Source organism: Falco punctatus (genome assembly GCF_963210335.1).
Source record: "Falco punctatus genome assembly, chromosome: 4".
In the NCBI taxonomy this organism is placed as follows: Eukaryota; Metazoa; Chordata; class Aves; order Falconiformes; family Falconidae; genus Falco; species Falco punctatus.
The window spans coordinates 52,410,748-52,419,982 of NC_137583.1; positions in this window are offsets into that span (position 1 = coordinate 52,410,748).

A 9,235-nucleotide genomic window follows, 5' to 3' on the forward strand; every position below is an offset into this window, starting at 1 on the left:
TGTGGCCTGTTTTGATTCATTCTGCCTCTTGGTACCAATGGTAACTGCAGTGGAGATGCTGCACCAACCACCAACTGGGGTACCAGCCTCCCATGGGGTTTTTGCATGCTTGGTGAGCAAAGCCATGCACATCTGCTTTTTTGAGTTTGCTCATGCAGAACACATCTGGGTGACTCTGTTGACACTGATCCATCTGCACCAGTTAATGACAAGCTAGTATGGATTCAGTCCCTTTAGCTACAAGTGTTATTTTTCTGTTGAGCCCTTTTCAGAAACACATTCTGGTTTTCGATTGCTGCAGCACTACTCTAGCTAGATTCTCTTTTAAGTGCACTTTGTAATGTTTTGGTCTCAGAAAGCAACCTCTATGCTCATTTCTACACTCTTCTGTTCCTCATCCAATGGGCAAACACATTGCGATTGAAAAGTGCCCATATTTGTGAGATGGTTTTCATGTTCAGGCAGCATCTCTGCATAAGTGCAATACAATTTCTGCTCCATTCCTGCTCTTTGTTGTGCAGAAAGAAAAGGGAATATTGGGCACAAAACCCAAGCACTTTCTTAAAGAGAAAAGAATGTTTGTGGTTGAAATGTAAATAACATGTCAGATAAAAGTGGTCTGGAGAAAAAGAGGGAGACATAAACTGTTCGATGCTACGGGATGAGGAGGGGAAGGATGGTGCAGTTGGTGAGGTATTACTGTGGGACCCTGGAAACTCTCAGACTCCTGTAAATGAAGGTATTAATGTGTTTCAAGATGCTGCCTCTGCTCCAATGGGTCAGCACAAATGATTGCATGTGCTCCCTTGGTCTGGTCACTGGAAATGCGAGTAGTTACTTTAAATCCCTCTTATACTGTGATCTTACTTCTTCTCCAGGTGGCCATTCAAGTTCCTCCTGCAGAGTTAACGGGCTGCCCTCAAGGTGTGACTAACTCCCTGTTCTCAGTTTATAAAGCAGCTTTGATCACTGTAGACTTTAAACTGCCCAGAAGGTTAAAATATCGATGTAACCACTAGATCAATCACCCTAACCTTGCTTCAGCACAGGGAAGAGATTCTCCTTATGAGTCCTGCACTGAGTCCAGCAACAGCCTTGTGAATGTCATGCAGAACAGCATCTCATTTTGAGCTGAAAGATCAACAGCTACAATCTTCTTTTTGATAAAAGGAAAAGGTTGAGCTTTGTCATTCCCTCACACTGCAAAATATTTTCTACAGTGCTACTGAGAGGTTTGTGTTTTCTATATTATTAGTCATAGTTTTACTCCTTCTACCCACAAATGTTTTGCTTTGGATATACTCTAAAAGCTCTTTAAAATAGGCCCTTTCAGACAGGAATCCGCTAGGATCTTAAACAGTATTCACCCCTCTGCACCTCAAAATCTTCAGCTTCTATTGTTTATTTTTCTTTTTTTTTTCTCTCTCTTTTTTTCTTTGAATTGATTTTATGACTCTTTCTTTTTTTACTTTGTCATCTGTCCTTGTGAAATCACACCTCTTCAGATCTCTAATACAAAACCTCACCGGGTTCATGTACATTTTTCATCTGCTTTTCCTCCTCTGAATCAATTTTGCCCATTAATCTTTTCAGGCCAGGTACAAAAGCCCTTTCATAAGTACCAAGGGTATAAATGATGGGTTAAGACACCTCCATTCTCCTGTAAGGACTGTTATCAGGCTATGACAACTGATCCCTCAGAAGCCACCAAATACCAGTTCTGTGAGGACTTTATTAGGTAACAACTTTCAAAAGAACCAGCTTGTGTTACATGTGTGACCTTCCAATGCTACAAAGTGACTGGAAGAACCTTTAAATGATGCTTTAGCTGGGTTTCCACCTTCCCTGAAGGACCCTGTAGAGCAGCTGACACATTTACTCCCTTTAGGTGCTATTCTGTTGTAAGGAAAGGTGAGGGATTCTTTCTGTGTGTGTTTGGCTGCAGTTCCTGAACTGGTGGGTCACAGCCTCAACCAGTTGCCTCAAACACAGAGAGCAAGTGGCCACGAGTCTCACTGACGTATGGCGTGGGGTTTGGTTGCCCACAAATGAGCATCCTGTGTCCCTATGCCCAAGGTATATCCATTGACTCAAGGTATATGAGAAGCCTATAGAAGGTTCGCAGATGTGACCAGGGTTCTGGCAGAAGATCTGTACCAAATTCACCAGACAACAAGCGGAGAGCGAAGAGCTCCTCAGTTGATCCTGGTAGGTGCCTGTAAGCACAGGCTTTCATTTAAGGGAAATCCACCCTGGCTGGCTTTGGGGGAAAACTGCCCAGAGCCCTCCCCACTTATGAGTCAACGGGCTGCAGGCTCTACCCTGCGTTTCAAAATTTGTTCATACCTCCAAACATATTTTTTTGGTGTGATCCCTTGGGTAAAGTTGCCTTTTGATTAGGAGATGCTCAGTGTCTAGCTTTGGTCTTTGTGTTTCCTCCTGTTTCTTCACATTTCTTTCATCGTGCCGGTTTGTTTGCTTTGGGAAAATTGCAAAACAGCTGATCCGAACCCTATGCAACTCAGTGGGAGTCTTTGAACAGGCTTTGATGGGGTTTTGATTAATCAAGTGAGAAATAATGATAGACTGACAGATTCAGCCTTGGCATTAATTCTTTTGGTTGAAACGGCTGTCTGACTCTTGTAACGTATGTCTGTTTTTTCTTTTATTTTTGCTTAACTGCTCACAATTGAATAAACAGCTCTTGGAAGGGAAAGAAAGACAAGAATCTATTTATCATTCTTTATTGCAAGTGGCTGTTTGCATTACATCAGCACCCGGTGGCTGTGCTGAGTCAGGTGCTGCGAAAGCATGGGCTGGGAAACACAATCTTGGACAAATTCCCGAACAGAGAAGGTAGCGTCACCCTCAGTCCCCAGCTGGGTACTGGAAGCACAGAGGGATTAAGTCGCTATTCTTCAAGTGGATGCTGGCTCGAATCTTTGAAACAAGGTTTAATAGAAACAAAGTAACCACAACCCTCAGTGGAAAAACCTGGACTTCCCTATCTCCAAAGAAGAGTTTTGGGAGACTGGTGACCCTACTAAGGGCAAGCCGGACCTTTCTGGATACTTTTGGACACAGAAAGGCTGTGGACGTGTTGAGTAGTAACTCCTAGTCCTCCCAGGACAAGCAAACAGAGCAGGGCCAGCAGCAAACAGCCAGTCACTCAGACATGGTTAGATGTGCTGCCGATGGCATAGAGGTGCCACACATGCACATTTCCTAGCGTTCTGTTCTCCAGCACTTTTATTAAGGGTGTCATGGTAGCAAGTTGGTGATAAGGTCACAAGCGGAGTCAGCTGATACTTCCCACACCTGGTGTCCCCCAGGTTCAGTGTCCAAAACACAGCCTTTGTTCCACCTTCCCCGCTGGATCCCATTCCAGCTTTGGCCAGGGGAGGGGCTTGGAGGCAGGTCTGGGAGAAACAGCCGAGGCTCAGAGACAACAGGTCAGGTGCTGAAGGGTTCCAGACTGGGTTTCCCAATGACACTTCAGTACAAAGTCTGGGTTCCTACTTATTTTAAGAGAAAGCTGAGTGCTTGACTATTTCTGCTAATTTTTAAAATTTTGACTGATGTAGCTTTCAAATTATAAATGCTCTGAAAATGTTCTGAAAAGGTGAGATGGTAGAAACAATTTCAGAAGGTTCATCTGTACTTTAAGCTGTAGAGGGGAACAACACTAGTGCTAAGAGCTGATAGTTTGAAAGCCTTTATCCTTGTATGAAATACATGTTAAAATAGTTTTTTCTTGACATTGATTACTATACAAGGTAGTTCAAAAAAATACCTTGTAGGGGAATGGAGACAGTGGGTTGACTGACATTGATAATATGCAGCTGTGGCCTTGCTTTGATGATGTGCAGCTGTGATCCTACAGCAAAGTGGTTAAATAGCTCTGAGGAGTGGGGGAGAGAGACCTCAGGTGAAGCAGAGACAAGGAGGAGTGTGGTCTGGCTTCTGGAGGATGGTGAAACAGCATGGTCAGTAGAGTTTGAGCAATGGTAAAGCTTTTTTGCCAGTTGGTTCGTGTTGTGCTATCTCCTGATCACCGTAACTCAAAGTGCAACATACCTTGGGAGGTATTGCGTTGGGAGGTAAGCCATGGGAGCCTTGCATTCCTGTCCTTGTTCCCAGTGTGAGGTTGCTTCACACTATGCATTTGTTACTGACAGCCTTTGGTTTGTCTGACCTGTTTGGACAACTGCTACAGGATATGTAGTGTTTGTAACTCTTATGTAGAATAAGAGACTCACACTGTTCATGTTGTCAATGATGCTTGCCGGATTTCCATTGAGTATAAAGTGAGATCAATGTAGGTGTCGCTGTACGGTGGATGGGCTCAATGTAGTTCCCTAAGCATTGGTACTTTTTGGCATTTGATGCTTCCCAGGAAATCTGAGACCTGAACTTGGAACTGGTAGATATGACATAGTATGTATGACAGCCTTACATCCTCTTGCAGCAGCAGCTAGAATTTGTGTGGAATACCCTGGAGCACCTCCAATATCACTAGATTTCCAAGGCTAAGCGACTGCACTAGTCAGTGGAGCTGGTATAGCCTTGGCATGTGCTCCTTGTGCAGATACCGAAATTGAGGACTTGCCCGAAGTTTTTTCTGTTGATTGCAAGAGGTGAGATGTAACCAACTGCTTGTGCATTTACAGCAGAGTGGAGAATCTTCTGTTTGCTCCTGAAGGGCCTTTCCTCACGTCATTGCTACAATAATCACAATTGCCAAATGGGTCCTTCTATGACAATTACAGCTGAACTGCAGTAGTAATTGACTTTTTTGGTACTGGGGGTGCCACAAGGCCAAAATACAAAGAAGTGCTGTCATTGTCAGAAGACATTTGCCTTCCCTGCCCTGTCCTTTTACAAGGAATAATGATGCCAGAGTTCATTTGTAGCAAGATGAATGGCTTCAAAGGGTTCCCAGTAAAAACCACAGCCTCATGTGGGGTTGCTGCATATTTTAGCAGGAGGTCTGGAAGAAATACAATCCCCTCATCTGAGGCTGCCAAGTGTGGTTAACTGCCATACTCTGAAGATGTTAGATAAGGATATCTTTGGCAGTTCTTGTCCAGTCAACAGACCTACAGTTATTATGCAATTTCCCTTTGCTGTAGGTTTAGTTTGTTCTGTCACAGGAACAGAGGGAGTCTTTCTAGAGCATCCGTAAGGGAGAAGCCAGCCTCCCATGCCTGCCTTGACAAAGTAAGGCTAGCCTAATGAGATAGACAGCGCAGAGGAATTTTCTAACCAGGCAAATTTACACTGAGAGCCACTCGTTCACTGAGTCCAGCACTGTTTGTTCCAAACATCTCAAGTCTGATGAACTTCTGCTGAAACTATAGGGCCCAGAAGGCAGCAAACCAGAGGATACTGTCCCAAACTGATACCCAGAACTCTTCTTATTCCAGGTGGCATGAACTCTGATTAAAACACATGGAAAGTTCTAAAGCAAAGCCAGCTCTTGTTTCAGGAGGCAGGTTTGAAGCCAAAGTTCTTCCTCCAACTTTCCTCCTAGGAGAAAGGGCCTCCACGACATTGCTGCATGTTTGGAAATGTGGGATTTGGCCTGCAGGCATTGCAAGGGGTGTTAGGAAGGGGTAAGCATTTTGCCATGCCTTAGCATGTGTGTTGCTGTGCTGCTAACTGATATCTTTAGGCTCTTACTGTCTCTTTCCATGGTGAGAAGAGAGACTAAGGATAGGGAAAGAAAAATTCAGCATGTTCTTCTATCTAAACATGTGCGTTGTATGAACTATCTACACATTTCAACCTTTTGCATCAAAATCTTGAAGGGTATTATAAAACAAGCACAAAAATCTTAACGACCACAGGACAAAACAACAGAATCTCGGGTTTTTTCTTTCATCCACCCTCCTTCCCTCCAGCCACAGAAAGAGTCTAAATTCATTTATCACATCTCATTGATTTCATAGAAAAAGATGAGAAATTTTCATGTATATGACATCTGAAAAATAACCTCCACTCACTACAGTGGGACCCTGCAGTCCAGCCACTGATGTGGTGAGGATAATGGGGAAAAGGCAGGCAGGAACTTGAGATATTGCCATATTTTTTAATGAGGACAGAATTCCTCCTTTAAATCAAATCCATGCACACTTTTGAACTGCAGACTACTTTTGCTCAGCACTCAGGTCAGTGGGAGTGTTATGGTGAGCTCAAAGAGATGAGGAGCTAGCCATAAATGAGTCGTCCTGCCTTTCTAATCATGGCTATTTCTGTTATTTCAGTCAAGACGCAAAATTTTTCTCAAGCCCTGGTCTCCTGACTTTCCATTTCTGCTAACATAGTCTCAGTCCCAGCGAGAAAGCTCCACCAGCCTATGACCAGTTTATTAAGATGCCATGAAATACCCCCACAAAACTGCCTGTGTCCCAGCTGGGTGATGGAAAGCTGGGTAAGGTGTGGAATGCACTGTGCCTGAAACTGCTCCAGCGGGCTAATAAAATCCTGAACAGCATGAGGAGGTGACTAGAGCTATATTCCTCCTCGTCTTTTGAACTACCAGCACTTCTGAAACCAAATAAAGTCCTGGGTAGCAGGTTCTGAAGAACCTAAAGGAGATAATTTTTTCATGTGAAGCATTTTGTTGAAGACAGTGTGGATGCTAAATGTGTAAAGGATTTCAACAGGCAGACAAACTTAGGAAAGGTAACAACCGCACAGGGCTGTTAACGAGAAAGACACCACATCCAGCTTAGGAAGCTCCTGAGCTGCAGGCTTTCCCCTTGTGCTCACCTTATTTCTACAGCTTCCTCTAGGCAGCTGTTGCTGGTCATTGCCAGAGATATGAGTTTCTTTTTCAGTTTATGGGATTGATTTACATTAAAGTGGCTTGACTAGAAATTCGGCAACCTCCTTCATGTCTCTGAAGCAGGCAGTCCTGCTTTAGAGGACCTTGGTGGTCCATTGCATGCAGTCAGAGAACATTTACCACAGTTTCATGCCTCTTCAAATTGGTACCAGTTTTACAAAACTGGGGACAGGCTCAAGCAATTTTTGTTTTCTTTTCATTTTTCTTCACTTATGCTTATGTGAACCCCACATTCATGGTTTGTCTGAGTTGTTCCCTCTTGTTGCAAACATCTTGCACAGTGGAGCAGTTTCTCTCCTGCCATGCCAGCCTCCAGCAGCATCGCTGGGGTACCCCAGAAGTATCGCTGCCTCCCATACCGAGCCTTTCCTGCATTTCTTTTCAAACCTCTGCCTTAGGTGATGGTCTCCTTGTTCTTCTCACCAGGCTTGTTTTAGTATGGAAACAAACGACAGTCGGCTTTCAGGAGGAGCCAGTCCTCCTGCCCCATGCCTTAGGGCAGGGGTGATTAGCACCTCATTAGCACGTGGACATTCTCTTTGATTGTCTTCGATTTCACCTGGCAGGGGGCTCTGTTGCTGAATATTTTCCACAGGTTTGCAGCTTATTCCTGTTGGGATATTTGCAGACTTAAGGGTGCCACGGACATGCTCGGTGTGAAACTGAAGCCCACCTGATGCTGGCCCCGGGTCTCACTGTCACAGCTCTTCCACGGTGCTGTCATCTGCGGCTGGTGACGAAGAAGAGTTTTGGGTGAGTTAATCTAGTGGTTCTATCGACTGTAAGCTCTGCAGTCTGCCCCAACTGCAAGTGCTTTATAAACTGAAGATGTAAAGACAGTTGTGTGGAGAGGGCTGTTGGTGCAATGTGTACATCAGCCCTGAAGAAAGGCACCCGCTGCCCCAGGTGTCCAATGCAGCCAGGTGTCACTTCCCCCTCCCCACAGGACTCCATGTATGCTTTTCTGCTTGGGAGATGCCCCTGGCCCCCTGACACAGAGTTCTGGTCTTGGAGATATGTTAGAGGTCTGTGTGGAAAATGCATTTGCCTATTGTTTCCTTACCTCTTCAAACCATCCCTCTCAAAGCTTCCCCCCCTCACTTCCCTTCTGCCTGCCTGTATCTTGTCTCTTACTTGGAAGCTCAGGGGAAAAAAAATTAAAATCTCTTCATATAGAGAGACAGTAAAAGAAGTTGACCCACAAGCCACCGCTGGCCATGACCTAGGTCACGTCCTTGGCAGCGCCAAGCCTTAAAGCTCTCCTGAGCCCTTGGCTCAAGCCTGGGATGTGAGGGTACAGCCCTGGGGAGAATGGGCACAACACTTTCTCATCCCTGCCATTCTGCTTCTCCAAGAGGCTTGCAGGCACAAACAAAGAAACATTTTAATCCTCAGAAATCAGAGTCCTTCTGCCTGCAGAGCTCGGTTGGTGTGAGGCCAGAAGTTGTTCTTCCTGCAGTGATATAAAACTGACTGCCGCCAAGGTCTGCGGAGATTTTCACCTGCTTCAAACCCGTGATTAGGAGGAGACTCCTGGCTCGCTGAGTTCAGAGATTATAGTATAGACTGTATTTTAAGTTTTCCCAGCTGTAAGCTGCATCTTACAGCAAGATGGATTTTTTTTTTCTCTTTTGTGTGACATCTGCAGCTCTTTTGGGTAAAGCATAATGTAGCTATGTAGCTTCATTTGTTTCTTTCTGACAGACATTCCGATTTTCAGCCAAACCCGGTATTTGTTATGAAGTGTTTGAAACGACAGTGGTTGAAGCAGGATACTGGAATGACTGGTCCAAGTAGCTGATCACTGTCGTTGAGGTAATCCTTTGTTTGTTTAGCACTGTCATTAACAAACAGGAGAAAGCAGAAGGCATTCCTATGGGGTTATTCTTGTGAAGCTGGAATGGAAATGAAGCACAGCCTAGATAAGAGAGAAGTGCCACAGAAACAGATGCTATTATCTTCAGAAAGAATTTCACACTTCAAACATAACAGCAGTAAATGGGATGCAAAACTGTTGGTGTTTTGCCCTTTCTTCCCTTCACCCTCTATTCCTTGCTTGCTCCTGTCTCCAAGATGCCCAGTTCAATGCGGGATTGCTATATAAGAGGGAAAACAGATGCCGGGCAGGATTAATCAAAAGGCTGGTAGTTCAAGGGTTTCAAGACAGGATCCTGCTAAAGTCAATGGACTTTTTACCTGTGTCCCAATTAAGAAGGGGAGTGAGTGCAAAGGGGTAGCTGGGGTAGCTGCTTGTATACGCAGGGGTTTTCTAAGGAACGTTCTCTGTAGATGCCTGAGAGCATTTGCAGGTGGGGAAAAAAAAACCAAAAACCAACAACCCTGGAAAACAGTCTTGAGAAATGAGGCATTTTGGGCTCCTTTACA